Source organism: Scleropages formosus, chromosome 14 (assembly GCF_900964775.1).
Source record: "Scleropages formosus chromosome 14, fSclFor1.1, whole genome shotgun sequence".
In the NCBI taxonomy this organism is placed as follows: Eukaryota; Metazoa; Chordata; class Actinopteri; order Osteoglossiformes; family Osteoglossidae; genus Scleropages; species Scleropages formosus.
In genome coordinates, this window is record NC_041819.1 from 10,590,559 (window position 1) to 10,607,968 (window position 17,410).

The 17,410-nt window shown below is 44.8% G+C and overlaps 1 protein-coding gene across 1 annotated transcript in view; it reads left to right on the top strand.

The window, feature by feature from the left end:
• Nucleotides 1–1,399: 1,399 nt before the first annotated feature.
• The window catches only part of LOC108920479 (interleukin-1 receptor accessory protein-like 1), a 238,701-nt gene continuing 222,690 nt past the window's right edge, over nucleotides 1,400–17,410 (top strand). Inside the window, exon 1 of the mRNA XM_029258069.1 lies at nucleotides 1,400–1,934. The gene's annotated coding sequence lies outside the window, so the exon portion shown is untranslated. The remainder of the gene's footprint in view (nucleotides 1,935–17,410) is intronic.

Below are 17,410 nucleotides of genomic sequence, written 5' to 3' on the forward strand. Positions count from 1 at the left end.
CCACACAGTCCTGAAGTAATCAAACAGCGCCATTCAGGTCCTCCTCGGGCACAGGCACCCCTGCACTCCTGTGAGCTCCTAATCCTCATAGCAAACACTCTGACATATTACTGCTTTAATTCACAAAACTGTCCTCGCTTGGGCAGCCAACTTCAAACACTTTTCAGAACAGGTTCAGCCTTAAGGTGCATTACAATACTATGTGTCAGCATTTCATTAGCAAAAATGTGGTTCGTCAGAGTTTCAAAAAAGTGGTTCAAGGTGAAAAAATGGCAAGAAAACGACCATTTTGCCATTTTGTACGACTCAACCCTTCTTTTACTTTTTAAATTATAGTAATGTATATACAGCATTTCTACATACAACTCATTCTCTCTAATTTTGTTACAATAAATATTCAAAGTGGTCGATAAATTGACATATTCGAACTTGCTTAGTTTGATGCACGCAGCTGTTATGGACAAATTTTGACAAGTTCCGGCGGTGAACACATTTTGACTTCTTCCGCACGCAGGTGAGAACTGAGAAAAGTGATGGATTAGAAACTGAGTGAGACAGGAGGTGAGGTAGCATGAACAACATCTTGGCACCTGATCCTGTGGAAGGGACCCATCAGACAAGCTTCCTACATGCCCTCCAAAGCGGCCCCGCCGGACAGGCCGCGCCATGATCCGAGCGCATGCACGGAGCTCACAGCGGCCAGCGTCCTGCTCTGCTCAGCCACCTCAGTGACAGCACACACCCCAGAACATGGAAACCCCAGGGCAGCCCAAGACTGCAGAAACAGCCGCATCTTCCCTATATGCAAATTGCTGCAGCAAGAAATTATAGGAGGAGACTTGTAATAAGACGAAACATGTGCAGCAACTTAGATGTGGTTCCAAGTGCTCTGAGACTGGTCTTGCGATTAATCTTGTGCATTTGTCGCCACTGTTGCAGTGTGGGAGATGGCTGTTGTGCGCGTTAACGCCGGGCTTCCACCAAATTGTGCGCAGCTCGCGCAGATGTACCGCTTTAAGCGGAATCGTTTCTGCTTTTTCCATTGGGCGGCGGTAAATGTATATTAAAACGAGATCTGCTGGTCCGCTGGTCCGCTATGAAAACCTGGAGATGATGATGCTCATGATGATGGAGACGGTGTTTGCAAACACGCTCATAACTTCCATACGCGTACACAGCTCTGCCGCAGCTCGCATCTTCTGCTTTATGCTGATTTTTATTCTGGGGAAAAAAGTCGTTGGTGGGGGGGGGCGGCGGTTATCTTGATGTTTCCTTTCCCTTTTCTTCCCCATAACCGAGTGCGTATCTGAGGCGCAGTTAATGCCTTGAAGAGGGAGGCTGTCCGCGGGCTTTAGGACCAGGCTGACGATCCGAGGAGGACCCGGCTTGTGTGCGCTCACATAGCGGCACTGAGCAGGAATCCCCGTCGGATGTGGATGTGGTGTTACGCGATGATGCCCACGACACGCACATAAACAGGCGTCCACATGTGCGTCGGGGATGCTCGGCACTGCGCACACGTCCGGAGGAGCCCTGATCAACATCCCCCTGCCCTGCCGCCGCGCAGGAATCGGACTTTTCTCATCTCCCATCCTGCCCGCCAGTTCCTCTCCACTCCAGCATCTCGATCTTTTTTTTTTCCCCCTTCTTTTTTTTTTCTACGTTTCATGTAAAATAACTGATTTCCCTCGCAGGTGGATCGCGCGCGTTTAAGAGGAAGATTGGTGGTTCGCCCGTTCCAAAGCGTTAATCGGATTAAAGTCACCTTTGGACAACTTGGCTGTTGCTTGAATGGGATACCTGGATGAGATACCAACTCCCCTCCGCTCACTTAAAACTGAGGGAAACCTGCTGTTTTTGCTGATCCGGCGTTTTGATGATCGCATTTCCTTACTGACTGATTAATAGAAAAGGGTAATTCAATCAGATTATAGGTAAGAAACGTGTATTCCTGTATTCCCTCTGCTACTCTTTGAGGTGTCTTTTTTTTTACCTCTCTAAGCTGGAATGACTTGTTGTGGTGATGCACTGGACCGTTTTACTCAAACATTTATTATATCTGTACGTAGACAGTGCCGGCCCTAGTATAAGTCCAGTGCTATTTACCGCTCAAACTTTGCAGTCTGATTGAATTATAGACAATCTGTCATGCTTGTTTTCTGTGGCTTTCAAATTCACCACTTGGCTGCAGTTTCCGTGCGGTGGAGATAATCCAATGTAGCGGTGTCTCCACAGCCATCTGGGCAGTCTGCAGGATCTCTTAAACGTCTCGGCATAAAATGTGCCCTCATTATTTGTTGCAAACGCATTGTTTTTCTCATTTTTTACGTGTTGGCATGTTCAACCAAAAAAAAAAAAAAAAAAAAAATCATTGCGGAGTGTTTAAAAATCACTGGTAGAAACCGCGCACTGCAGTAAATATGAGAGAGAGCCCACGGATCCTGGTTTAGGGAACCTGGAGGGACTGACTGATCCCATTACAGCAACTTTACTCCGTGAATAGCTCTTACACCGAGTCGCATTTCGTCCATCTTTTTATATTAATCCTATCCAACGTCGGTTACCAAAAAAAGGAGAAAGAACAAAAAAAAAAAAAAGCATCAGATGTACTATAGACGTATAGTATTTAGAATACACGAGGGAATATAACCTGAGATAATGGAATTCTTCAGTGCTTCACACTGATGATGCAAATATTTAAGTGAGTGCGAAGGAGCAGCAGCGGACGAACCGACGCACTTTGCAGGTTGTACTCGATGCATCATATAGTTTCAGTCATTAAGACGGGCAAATAGTGAATGGGAGCGCTCCGTCGGTGCGCTGCAATGTGCCTTGGCTTATTATGGACTGCCAAGTTCTCCATGAGCTTCACAATATGATCCGCATCAAGCCGGAGTGTGAGAGCGTCGTGTGAACCGTGTCCGTGTGCTTCTCTTCCTTTCTCTGCCCCCCCAAAAAAACCTTACTGTTTACCCGTGTGAGCAACATGGTGCTCTTCTTACGTAACAAATATTTCTCAAATCCTGCGATTTTCATAAATTATCATGAGCCCGCTTCAAATTGATCTCCATAATAATCATACAGAATATTCTTGGTGTTTTATTTACTGGAGGGGTATCGCATTATGATCGATCGCTCATCACACGGAACGCGCTTCTGTTTAAATAAAACCGAATTTGCGCTCCCCGTATTAACGGTTTACATGTGAATGGATTTTTTTTTTTTTTAACTCCGCATCCAGTGAGTACCTGAAACATTCAAATACCGAAGGTATGGTCACCCAAAGTGGGTCGGTGATCTTAGTAAAGCAATGAACCAGATGAAAAATGTGTTTATGTGCTGTTGGTATGAGTAGCAGTACTCCGGTAAAGTGTCTCACGGGAGTAAGCGGACAGTCCCGACGGACAAAATATTTTATTATACATGAGTGTGGACTAACTGAGTGACCAGGGCGCCTGCTCATGGTTTGTCGCCTTTTCGCCCCTCGGAGACCTGAACACTTTAAGATCGAAGAGAAGAGCAGAAAAAAATACCACCTCAGAACTGCGAACAAGATCGAATAAATATCTATAACGATTTCATCGCTCTCTCTCTGCCAGACTCTGGTTGTCAGTAAGTGGGTAAAATTACACAGCACGTTACATACATCCCCATGTATATTAACTGTCGTCAACAAGTCGCGGATTTTCTTGGGTATCTCTGTTCATCTGTTCACGTTCATCAGTTCGGTTTTGTCACATTTATTTGTGTTTGGTGACATGACTGCATTGTCAGTCTCTCTCAGTGTGTAGAAAACGCGCTGTTCTTCCTACTAGTGCGTTGCTTCCTTCAATCTAGGAGGCAATTTATTAGAATTAGAGCTTGATAACGTATGTCGTGACTGCTGTGTCTATTTACTGACTCGCATTCAAACCACCGGGAGCTTCTCTGCGAACCACGATGATCCGCTGACAGCGCGTATGTCGGAGGTTTCAGCGGAAAGAACATCATCACGATGATCACTGTCACTGTGCAGGAGACCCCCGCTGTGGGTCATAGACGATGGCTTACGATCATGTGCATCCGCTCATCGTACAAGTGTGAAATATTGTTACAGTGTCTTACTAAATGTCATTTAAATCATGCATTTAAGTCTCATTTGAATATAGGGAAAGCACTGAGAAAATGTTCAATTACTATGACAGCTCTTCAACGCCTCCACATCTCTAAACGTCCAAAGTATGCCTGGACCTGAAAATGACGTGGGAAGTACTTTGATGTCTTTGGATTTCTAAATAACACCTGGTGCGGAAACGGTGAAAAATTTGATATGAGATTTATACTGGTTTTTAGTGTCATGTGCATTTTAATGTCATCGGGAAGTCCTGTGTTTAGCAGCACTCTGGTCATGATGATTGACAAGTCTCTTGGCAACCAGGTTGCTAGGCTTCAGACTAAGCGCTTAGCTTACGACGTTTCTTCAGATCATGCATGAAATGCATGTTTCATTTTTTTGAAACCTTCTTACAGTGGTCTTTTTTGTAGGTACCGTAGTTGTAGATAATGTAATTGCATTATATTATAGGAAGGTATGGGGGTTGCGGTGGCGCAGCGGGCTTGGCAAGGTCCTACTCGCTGGTGGGTCTGGGGTTCAAGTCCTGCTTGCGGTGCCTTCTGACGGACTGGCGTCCCATCCTGGGTGTGCCCCTCCCCCTCCAGCCTTGTGCCCTGTGTTGCCGGGTTAGGCTCCGGCTCGCTGCGACCCCGCTTGGGACAAGCGGCTTTAGCCAGTGCGTGTATGAAGGTTACAGTACAGAGCCAAGGCTAGTAATGAATACTCAACATTGTAGCTGTGGGATAGTTTTAAATCTATACTGTCTAGAATGGGAGATGGCAGCACACAGCTCCTGAGCTGCTTGGTGGGTGTGTGGTTGAAGTCCAGCACTGGGTGTGGAAAGTTTGCATGTTTACCCTGTGTTTGCACTCCCCACACTCTAGATATGAATGGAAAAAGGGACCGGTGAACCGCTTTTGTTCCTCCTTTGCCTTCCGAACCATACAACCGATTGCTAAGAGTCAGACTTGAATTGAAGGCACATCCATCCATCCATAGTGTCTATGACCCATAGAGTAAATACTGTAGATCAACATCTGAACTACATTTTGTTCATAGTTTATGGCACTTACAGTAATTTTCATGGTTTGTCTACCTGAAAATATATTACTTTTATGTGTATTTTTATTGCTGCATTTCTTGGTGAAAGGTTACAATATGAAGTATGTCCCATGCTGATTTAATGTTTTTTTTTTTTTGCCCATTGGATACATTAACTTCCAATTGTTTAATATTGCTCATCCCTGTGCACATATTATGTGCTCTTTAAAAGCCATTACATGGCTATCATGAAGTACTTCTTGCATAAATACCCAAGGATTACCTCACAGATAGCTCTTGTACATGAGGGGTAGAATGTGAACCATTATCACTTAGCATAATATGGCATTTTCATTTTCCAATTTGTTGTTATAGCAGTGCAGTTACACCCCTGCGAAGAAATAAATCGTATAGGATTCTTTACTATTGTTTTCATCTTGTCTTTGGGGCAAAAGATAAATGATAAAATGTGCATTACACTACATATTTATCTTACAATTAGTTGTAAATCTGCTTATGCTGTAATTTTGTAATTATTTTCGGTCCCTTATGAAATGTAGCTTGTATTTAAGTACCATAGTGAATGTTTTAATCAACTGCCTCTTAATTCCATGGGTTTTTAGCTTGTTTCATTGATATTAAGTATTGACTGCTTTCTGAAGAAGAAGTCAACAAGTAAAAAGGTGGTTTTATAAGCAGCTTAAAATATGGTGGGAACAAAAAAATAATAATAATAACATTGCAGTTCGTCAGTGTAAGACTACGGTTGGGTTTTCAGCCAAGGCTAAACTTTACCATTGGATACAGTGAAGCAAATGGCAAAAAACAATTGCCCCCATATTAAAGCAAAGGACAGAATATCTACACACTCTAATGGGACAGCCCATGAAGATGAAATCCATACTACAGTCTTAAACTGCATTAATTCTTCAGACTGCAAAAAACTTTCAGTATATTGTCATTCCCAAATTTTAACCTGAATTGCTGTTGCCTTAATAAATGAAATTTTTGACAAAGTTTATGCAGTAGTCAAGTAAAGATGCAATTAGCTATTTTCTTTTTTAAAGAATGATTATTTTTTTTATTTAAAATGCAGGTGTTATGACAAAGATTAATTTCTAAATATAATATTTTTAAATGTATTTCAGACTTTCAACAAAAAAGTTAAATAAATAACTAATAATAAATAAATAAATAAATAAATAAAATAAAATAAAAAATGGATCAACAACAGTGTGATTGATTTTGGTTCTCAAGCCTGTCAGTCCGTTATTTAAGATGTCAAGAAAACATACGGAATTTGTAATTATTCTCTTTTTTCAGGCATTTAACTTTGTGTTGATAGACACATGGCAGAATTCACACAGAGCTGCTTTCACCTATCACTGCAAACATTTTGACAGGACCTCAGACATTCACTGTGGCAGGCATTCCCCCTGTGGTAGATTGATATTTCTAATTTACAAGGACTCTGCACCTTCACCAGCCTGGTTCGACAATCAAATTGTACAGTCAATTAAATCATTTTGCATGAAGGAGCCTATAATTGATATGGGAAATGAGATCCATTACATTGGAGAGGATTTAACAATAGAAAAATCAGGGTTGGGTGAACTGATCTAGGGTGACTGTTTTAAACAATGGCTCATGATCTGAATGGGGCAGTACTTGAAGAGGGTCAGAAGGACTAATTAATTAATGCAGCAATAGAAAATAATTATAATATTGATTCATTTAGCTGAGATTTCTCCAAAAAAGCAACTTACAAATTTAAATGTGTATACTGAGCTTCTTAAAATAACCAATTACCAATTTATACAGCTATGCAATTTTTTTACTGGAGCAATTTAGGGTAAACACCTTGCTGAAGGACAGTATAGTAGGAGTGAGATTCAAATGTGGGACCCTCGTGCAACGCAACAACTCAAACCACTATGTATCTGGTAATTGTGCAGATGCACCAATTATGTAGTATTCAAGTTCATGAGACTCTTTATCGTGCCTTCTTAGACCTCAACTACATTTTCAAAAGTGTGGCAATGTGAGTTAACAAACAGTTGAGTCACAGTCAAGAGTCTATTCAAACTCTTGAATGTGACTATTAAAATGTTTGAAGGCTTTACCAATGCCTTCTAAGATATGTAACTGCAATGCCAACATACCCTTTATTGTCACAGTAGGGTCCAGTTCACAGTCCAATACAGTTCTTAGCACCATAAAATATGCACTCTGTCACTGAATTCCACTGTAGAACCTTAGACTTACAGTGGAATAATCAAAAAACATGTTATAGTATATATGGACTCATTCATTTTCCATTAGTGCTTCTGCCCTCTACTGAGGTTGTTTGTTGAAGATAAAGTCTGACAGGTCATTTGGCCAAGCAGCCTTCTCTATGCCCATGGTCTGCAGAGACCACAGCATGAATTTCAATGTTAGGCTTCAGCTGGATGGTCTTCAGATGAGTGATATCCCCTGTGATAAGTGGGCTTAAAAATATCAGTCTATGGCAAAGTAGAGCTGGAAGAATAGCTGTGTGATGGACTGCGTCTGAAAGCTGTTGAAGGGTGTGACAATTACTGGACATGTGACAGTCTGCCAAGAATGCCATGACAGACTTCTTAAACATTTCACTATTTTTTTTTTTTTTTTCTTTTCGGAATGGCCAGAACATTAACCACGTTACTAGTGGAATATTCAACATTTTGAAATTATTTACAATTTATTTGTCCTCTATGCAGTACATTTTTGAAGTCTTAAAGAGGGAAGCTTACATTTTCATTTGCTCTAAAACTCCACCAACTAAGAACTGTACTCAAAGGGAAATGGTGGGTGTAAATTTATATACTTCAAAGTCGAGTCTTCAAAGGTAAGACTGATGCTGCCCACACATTTCATTCTGTGTGAAACCAATGCATTTCCTCTACAAAGTGACATCATAGTAAATTTATATTTTTAAGTTGACTGAGAAAGGTCCATCAGTTTCCTTATACCTAGCAGATGTGTCTGTAGCGTCCGGACGGGAGTCCGACACGGACGCGCGTTGCTATTACGTCCAAACACAGACGAAATATATAATGACTTCACGTGCAGTGTGAGGTTAGACGTGTACGGTGAATATTGTAAGACACTCGGTGGAAGTGAAACAAGAAACACGAGACCAGGAAACACACACGGTGTTGGAACTACGGTGAACAGTGAAACGCTAATCTGTGAGTCTGACCGCAACCCTGAGACGTGACGAAATACCGGACAGGAACGATGGACCAGGACTGAAGAACAAGAGGCAGGAACTGACGGGACGGGCACTCGGGACTGGAACATGCACACCTAGAAAACAAACTGAGGGAACAAGAGACTACCAATCGCCAACGAAGCACAAGAGAACTGCTGATTAAGAATCCGCGACTAGTTCTGCTCCGCTGGCTCCTTTTATACCTCCATGTCCTACGAGCCTGTGAGGTGATAGGTGAGCGTTAGCTAGCGGCACTGAGTGGCGCCGCCTCTGACCAGGAGGGGCAGTGACCCCGTGGGATGTGACAGTACCCCCCCCTCCAGGGGCGGCTCCAGCCGCAGAACGCCGGCGGGTAGGCGGTCGCCCCCGCCGTCGCGGAGCAGGCCGATCTGGATGACACTCATGGAAGTCCTCAATAAGAGCTGGGTCCAAGATGTCCCGTGCTGGTACCCAAGACTGCTCCTCCGGCCCATAGCCCTCCCAGTCGACCAGATAGTACAGCGTACCCCGTCTCCGTTTGGAGTCCAGGAGGGCCCTGACGGAGTAGGCAGGAGAACCATCCACATCCAACGGTGGAGGTGGAGCAACTGCTGGGCTCTGCAGGGCGGAAACACAATGGGGCTTGAGGCGCGAAACATGAAACGTGGGACAGATACGATAACGCGAGGGCAACTGAAGACGGTAAGAAACCGGGTTGATCCTCTTCAGGATCTTGAAGGGGCCGATGAAACGGGGGGCAAGTTTCTTCGAGGGCAAATGCAGTTTGAGATCCTGGGTGGACAACCATACTCTCTGCCCTGGCTGGTACAATACAGTCCTACGCCTTTTGTCGGCCTTCTCCTTTTGGTGGGATACCACCTCCTGGAGACGGACATGTGCGGATTCCCACACCGACTCACTCCTCTTGTACCAGTCGTCCACAGCTGGCAACCCACTGGTCTCCATCGTCCACGGGAACAGCGGAGGCTGGTAACCGAGCACACACTGGAAAGGAGTTAAGTTTGTGGACGAATGGACCAGGGAGTTCTGGGCGTACTCTGCCCAGGGGAGGTATCTGCTCCAATCCGCTTGATTCTGAGCACAATAACTCCGCAGGTAACGTCCAACCTCCTGGTTGAGGCGTTCCACTTGCCCATTAGACTGTGGATGATACCCAGAGGAGAGGCTGACTGAGACTCCTAAGCGGGCAAAGAAGGCCTTCCAGACTCTTGAGGTGAACTGGGGTCTCCTGTCCGAGACGACATCCTCTGGCAGGCCATACAGCCGGAAGACATGTTGGAACAGCAGTTCCGCGGTCTCCAGGGCTGTAGGTAGACCTTTCAGAGGAATCAGTCGACAGGCCTTGGAAAAGCGATCTATGACGACCAATATGGTGGTGTTTCCATCAGAACACGGAAGATCAGTAAGGAAGTCCACCGCTATATGGGACCATGGACGGTTGGGAATCGGGAGTGGCTCTAAAAGCCCTGCTGGCAGCTGCCGTGGGACCTTGGCCTGGGCACATGTGGTGCAGGCAAGGACGAAGTCTCGTACGTCCTGTTTCATGGATGGCCACCAGAAGCGTTCAGCGAGAAGCTTCAAGGTTCGGTTGACCCCTGGGTGTCCTGTACTTGGACCATCATGGGCCCAGTGTAGGAGCTCGGACCGAACAGTGGACGGGACGTATTCTTTGTCTTGGGGCTGCTCGTTGGGACCGGGTTCTTGACGTTGGGCTGCTTGGATATCGTCCAATAAAGCCCAACGGATAGGAGCCACAAACTGCGTCGGGGACAAGATGGTGTCTGGTGGGGAGAGCTGAGGCGATACCTCGAACAAACGGGACAGGGCATCGGCCTTGCCGTTCTTGGAGCCAGGACGATAGGTCACCGTGAAACGGAACCTGGTGAAGAACATGGCCCACCGCGCCTGTCTGGAATTGAGCCTCTTTGCCTTCTGCAGATACTCCAGGTTCCGGTGATCAGTTAACACTAAGAATGGGTGCGTAGCCCCCTCTAACCAATGTCTCCACTCTTCTAAGGCCATCTTTATGGCTAAGAGCTCCCTGTTTCCTACATCATAATTCTGTTCAGTAGGCGACATCTTGTGTGAGAAATACGCACATGGATAGAGCTTCAGGGGACTTCCCTGGCGCTGTGAGAGCACTGCCCCTACCCCGGCCTCAGAAGCATCAACCTCCACAATAAAGGGCAGTTTGGGATCAGGGTGCTTCAGGATTGGGGCAGAAGTAAAACGCTGCTTTAGGTCTTCAAAGGCCTGACTCGCCTCAGGAGTCCAGGTCAGGCGCCTAGGGGCTCCTTTTAACAGCGCAGTCAACGGGGCTGCAACGGAACTGAAGTTCCTTATGAAGCGCCTATAGAAATTCGCAAAACCTAGGAACCGTTGCAGGTCCTTTACTGTCTTTGGCTGAGGCCATGACAGAACTGCCGAGACCTTCTGTGGATCCATCGTGACCCCGTTGGGTGTTAGGATGTACCCCAGGAAATCCACAGAGTGCACATGGAACTGGCACTTCTCCCCTTTCACGTACAGCTTATGTGCTGCCAGCTTTTGCAACACCTCCCTGACATGTCCAATATGCTCCTCACGGGACCGAGAAAAGATCAGGATATCATCCAGATACACTAATACTGAGCGATTAATTAGTTCTCTGAGTACTTCATTAACAAAAGCCTGGAATACGGAAGGTGCATTCGCCAGGCCAAAAGGCATGACCAGGTACTCATAATGGCCGAGGGCGGTGCTAAAGGCGGTCTTCCACTCATCCCCTTCCCTAACGCGAATCAGGTTATATGCACTCCTAAGGTCCAGTTTAGTAAAGATGGTAGCACCGGAAACCTGTTCGAGGGCCGACGTGATAAGAGGCAAGGGGTGCGGGTACTTCACAGTAATGGCATTTAGCCCCCGATAATCAATACAGGGGCGCAAACCCCCGTCCTTTTTCTCAACAAAGAAAAAGCCAGCGGAAGCTGGAGAGGTAGACGGCCGGATGAATCCGGCTTCTAGTGCCTCCGTTATATAAGCCTCCATTGCCTGATGTTCAGGTTGAGAAAGAGGGTATACCCGCCCCCTAGGGGGTGTAGTGCCCGAAAAAAGATCTATAGCACAATCCCAAGGTCTATGAGGAGGCAGTTCTGCAGCCTTGTGTTTGCTAAACACCGCCACTAGATCTGCATACTCCCTTGGAAGCTGCAGGGGAAGATCTGCATTAGGGCTCTCTATGGATGTGGAGTTACAAGACGTCTCCAGGTGTTTGGGACACTGCTGTCCCCAAGACAGCAGTTTCCCCTCACTCCAAGAGATAATAGGGTCATGGGTGCATAACCATGGATATCCCAAAATAATGGGGTTATCAGGGGACTTAATCAGATAGAACCATATCTGTTCCTTATGGAGTGGCCCTACCTGCATAGTAACGGGCTCTGTGCGCTGTTCTACACGCCCCGACCCGATTGGAGCGCCATCAATAGCTTTAATAGCCAGGGGTTTTGGGCATCGGGCACAGGGCAAGCCCCAGGACGCGGCCATATCATGATCCATGAAATTCCCTGCAGCGCCGCTGTCTACCATAGCTTCCGTCTGCTGCTGCTGGAAACCCCAGGATACTGTAACTGGTAATGTCAACAGGGAGGTATGGAGAGATACATCACTCACCAGTAAGTCGGTCCGTTGGGATCCACGGGGTGGCCGCACTGGACAGGAAACCTGAACGTGATCCGCAGCTCCACAGTAAAAGCACAAGCGTTGCAGAAAACGGCGCCTCCTTTCCTCCTCTGTCAAACGCCCGTTACTGAGTCGTATTATTCCCTGTCTGACGCACTGTTCTTCGAGCCCTGCACAGCTGACAAGGTTGCGTGCTTGAGCCGGCTCACTGTCCACAGGGCTGTAGGGCACCTGCTGCCCTGGCGGCGTCGGGGTCCGGCTGGACCTGGAGTTGCTCCGGTAATCCGGCGAGAACTCCTGAGAGAGTGGTCTTGACAATCGGGGGCTGGATGTCTTCTCCACTGGAGACCTGGAACGCACCTGAAAACTCTTGGTGCTGGGGAAGAACTGTCTCTCTGTCTTTCTGTCTGGGCTAGGGGGTGACTCTGGAGAGTAGGGCCCTGGGAACAGAGAGGCTGGACTGGAGATTGAGTATTCTGTGTAATTCTGGTTCTCACCTCTACTACCTTGCAAAGCCTCCGGGAAGGGAACGGACAGCTGCTCAGTAGCGCTGATCCCATTGGTCTGCACAGGGCTCGTGGGCTCCGCGCGAGGACCCGAGGAAGCATAAAGACGATCAAAAAGACATGTCCGCCAATCATCATGCGTTTGCGAACTGGTCGGATCGGCGCCCCGCCCACCGCGACCGAGGAGTCGTGTCAACCGCCCCAACTGATCTGTGAGGCGGCTAGCGGCATTTGCGCAAACCAGGAGCCGTTCTTGGTTCGCCTCTGTCAGATCCGCCAGCTCACGCCATTCCGCTGAAGTCATATTAGCAGGCGGATTCTTCTGTAGCGTCCGGACGGGAGTCCGACACGGACGCGCGTTGCTATTACGTCCAAACACAGACGAAATATATAATGACTTCACGTGCAGTGTGAGGTTAGACGTGTACGGTGAATATTGTAAGACACTCGGTGGAAGTGAAACAAGAAACACGAGACCAGGAAACACACACGGTGTTGGAACTACGGTGAACAGTGAAACGCTAATCTGTGAGTCTGACCGCAACCCTGAGACGTGACGAAATACCGGACAGGAACGATGGACCAGGACTGAAGAACAAGAGGCAGGAACTGACGGGACGGGCACTCGGGACTGGAACATGCACACCTAGAAAACAAACTGAGGGAACAAGAGACTACCAATCGCCAACGAAGCACAAGAGAACTGCTGATTAAGAATCCGCGACTAGTTCTGCTCCGCTGGCTCCTTTTATACCTCCATGTCCTACGAGCCTGTGAGGTGATAGGTGAGCGTTAGCTAGCGGCACTGAGTGGCGCCGCCTCTGACCAGGAGGGGCAGTGACCCCGTGGGATGTGACAGTGTCATTTAAATTCAAAGTATATGAATCATTTGGATAATATCCAAAAATGATGCATAGAACTTAAAATGTCCTTCCATGGTGTCTAAATTTGCTTTTGTATTGTTTCCTTTGAATGGTGTTGCCACAGCGTTTCTCAGTACTTATTAAACTTTGTCTTTTTTTTTTTTTTTTTTAAGTATCAGTATAAATCAAGTAAACAGAAATGTTAACATATTCATTTGCATGGCAGGAAATCTCAGAAACCCAGAGGGGGCAACGGAGACAAAAATGGAAACTGAGAGAACAGTCCAACTGAAAATAAACACTTTTGTACCCACAGTTCCTCTGGCTGCCTTGTCTTCAGGTGTTTCAACTGCAGTATGAGGAGGAACTAACAGAAGGTTTCAGTCCACATAAGTCCCTTGATCATTGTGCCATCAGGTGTCATGTTTGTCCAGCGGCCAAAGCACCTTCTTGTCCAATGTGAGTGGCTCCTGCTGAATGACATGATGTTGCATGCGCTGTGACACCAGAGGGCAAATGCCATGCCAACAAACAGGCAACAATATAAAGAGTGCAGTAATTCCGCAGTCAAGCAAATACATGCAGCTTTCAAAAAAAAGCATGCAGCTCTTGTGCTAGTATGTTTAGTAAAAGCTGAAGTGGGAGGTGCTGCTGTATCACAGTGCCTGCGTGGTGCAAGAAATCATGGGTTCGATCCTTGCTGAGTCTGAGTGGAGTTTGCATGCTCTCCCCGTGTCTGTGTGGGTTTCTTCTGGGTGCTCTGGTTTCCTCCCACAGTCCAAAGACATGCTGTTCAGGTTCACCTATAGTGTCTGAGTGACAGAGAGTGTGTTTATCTAGTAGTGTAAGTCACCTTGGTGAATAAGGTGTGTGGGCTGATAACACTATATCGAGTTCATTGGAAGTCACTGGAGAGAAAAGTATCTGCTAAATAAGTGCTGTAGTAAATGTAAGATACCAAAAAAGCTATAATGGTGTTTGTTCTAGAGGTTGGATACCCATTCAATAGCAAGTACAGTATATTTAAATATATACAGAGTATAAGTCTTCATATGCGTTTCTTCCTCCATTTGTATAATGTCCTCTATTTAAAGATTAATCTTTAACAAAATGTGATAGGTAGACAGTCTGGACCGAATACCTGCAGTGCATACACGTAAATCTTTGAAATAGTACAGATGCACAAGATAAGAATGTTCTCCATGATTTGGTGATGCAGAAAATGCACAAAATGCACAAAACTTCATGCAAATTTTTTGCATCCAAGATTTTGTCAAGGTATGCATTGCGTATGTTAGTGTAACAATTTGAGACTATAAATACATATGTGGCAGTCTAACTTTGATAAATGTCTAAGACTCCACTGTACTGTATGAATGATCGATTCTCTATCACAGCTGTAGAAGAAGCCTTCCAGTGATATTTCATTGTGAATGGGATCCAGACTGGTGCTATAATATGTTTTTAATCATGAAAGTATTTTCTCCATAGGAAGTACAGTAGTACCCAAGTACAACTCCATAAATATCAATTTGTTTGACATGATTTAGGAAGTGCCAGCAGGTTCTGGATGTGTATTGCAAAGGGTGAATGTGTGAGATTGTAGGAGAGCAGTCACCCAACTAGTGCAAAGGCAATAAATTGGGATTGATGTTGAATAGTCATGTGAAACTAATCTGGTAGCTGGAGTACAAGGCTGTGGGTGTGAGGATCAGACTACAGAGAGAGATTTGCTCAGCCTTCCTTCATGTTTACTGTGTTGTTAGAGAGACATTTTCAATGACTTATGACTTCTATGAAGTTTTGTTCCATGTTCGCTCTGCTGGTTCATGCTAACATTCTGACCCTCCGCTGTCATCTGTCTGATTTGCAGTGGCAGTTAAGAGGCTGTTTATTTCAGAATTCAGAGTATTATTAGGACAGTTTTACCTATTGGGCTTACTAGTTCATGTCTTTGAGTGATGTAATATGAAACATTCTCCAGAAGAAACCCAGAAAAAGACCCCAAAAATCTTTGATGGACTGGGTGGTAAATTCCCATAAGAAATGTTGTGTTCTGGCCTTTTCCATCAGATCCCTCCAGCCTGATTCAGTATTCACTCATATCTTGTTTTACAGCTATACAACAGTAGTGACTGTCTTGTATGCCACTCTTCTAATAAATCCTTTTTTTTATGGTCCACTTACAGTTTCATATCTGGGGATTTGGTGAAAAAATATTTTTAAAAAATTATATAAAATATATTTTTACATGTTTCTGAAGTTTTAGCAATGAAAAGAGCTACACAAAATCTATGGCATTCCAATTATTATATCCTTACTTGGTTTAATTTTCTGCTAATTTTTGTCAGCCTTGTTATAAACACTAGGAACTGTAATCAGAAAAGAGTTCAAACAGAATAATTTTCCGTCTGTCATTTTGTACAATCTTGAAAAACATATGGGAGCATCTTAAAAGGATTCAAGAAGATGAAATATAGGACAAATGTTACACACATAGGGCTAAAGATTGAAGCAATGTGATTGTTTCCTCCCAATTGCTCTGCTTAGTTCCAATTGCATTCTACAGTGCAATCCATGTTTTTTTACTGCTTGAGGCCACCAAAGACTAACTTGAGCAGAATTGCCACAGTCTTGGACTTGTGAAAACTCCTTCCTCATTTCATTTCACATGTTGCTTCTCTGAACATTTTACTGCTCATCCTCATATTTATAGTCTACCATAAAACTGAAGATGAGATGATAAAGATATAGATGTGTGAAAGTGTGGTAAAACCATTTTTAATGCAGTGGTACGGAGCTCCGCCTGAATATCTACTTTTTTGAGCAGTAACAGTGACCCACTCATTCATGTAACGTTTACCCTGATACACAGTACATAACTGTGGAGGTCATGTCTTTTCCTCCTGATCTTGCAGCCTGAGATATAAAGCTCGAAGTCCGTTTTACCAGCTGCCGTGGGACTGCCAGAGCAAGCCCTTTAACTTGTAAAGAAGAACGGGGCCTGCTTTCCTCTTTTGGTGTAAGTAACCACAGTAACAAGTACTATGCTTCACAGCCATGGACTTTCAGGTCCCAGATGTGCTATATAGTTCTGCTGTAACCTGGAGCCTAGACATAAAGGAACACACAAACACATATACAGACACACATGCTTAAAGCAGTGAACAATCACTCATTCCCAGTCTTCAGAGCCTGTCTTCAACTGTTCCAGTGCTGCAGAAACTTCTGAAAAGATGGGCTTTTTAAACATTGCTATATGAAGGGGTCTCCAGGTTGGACCAGAGAGATCTTTTTACAATATATTTTAGAGCTCCAAAGGGACATCAGCCAAAGAGTCATCTTCATCAGCTTTTAAATACCCCTCACCCTGCCTTCCATCCTCGGATAAGATAAGCCCCTCATTGTCTGCATGCGCGATATTTCCTTCTCTCTCCATCACACCTTAATTCTCTTGTCTCTGGAATGGAGAGTACAGATTTATGTTGTGCACTGCACAAATCAAAGTTGGGGGAAACAAATATTTATCTTTAACTGCCAATCCCAGAATGTGTGTTACACACAGGCCTGGATGAATTTCTTTGAAAATGCAATTAGTGCCTCAGTAGGAAATACTCTGTTATGAACTTAATTAATAATCTCTTCTATTAGTGCACAAAATGGGAAACTTATGCAGACTGCTTATTCAGAATACTTCTGAAATGCACGCAAATGTGCACACACACACACACACACACACACACACACACACACACACACACACACACACACACATAAAATTATCATTGCTTCCTCAGCTCTTGTGACAGCTTTCTCACTGAATAGATATGCCTTTAAGTAATGCTCTGAGGCACCAAATAAAAATAAAAAAAAATGTACAGATAAAATACACAAAAGGTAAAATTACAAGCCAGTGGTTTGAATCAACTAACTAGACTGGTGTATTTTCTCTTTTTAACAATTAAGACCATATTGAGCAAAAAAAGGCCAACCTGTATTATTGTCATTCTCT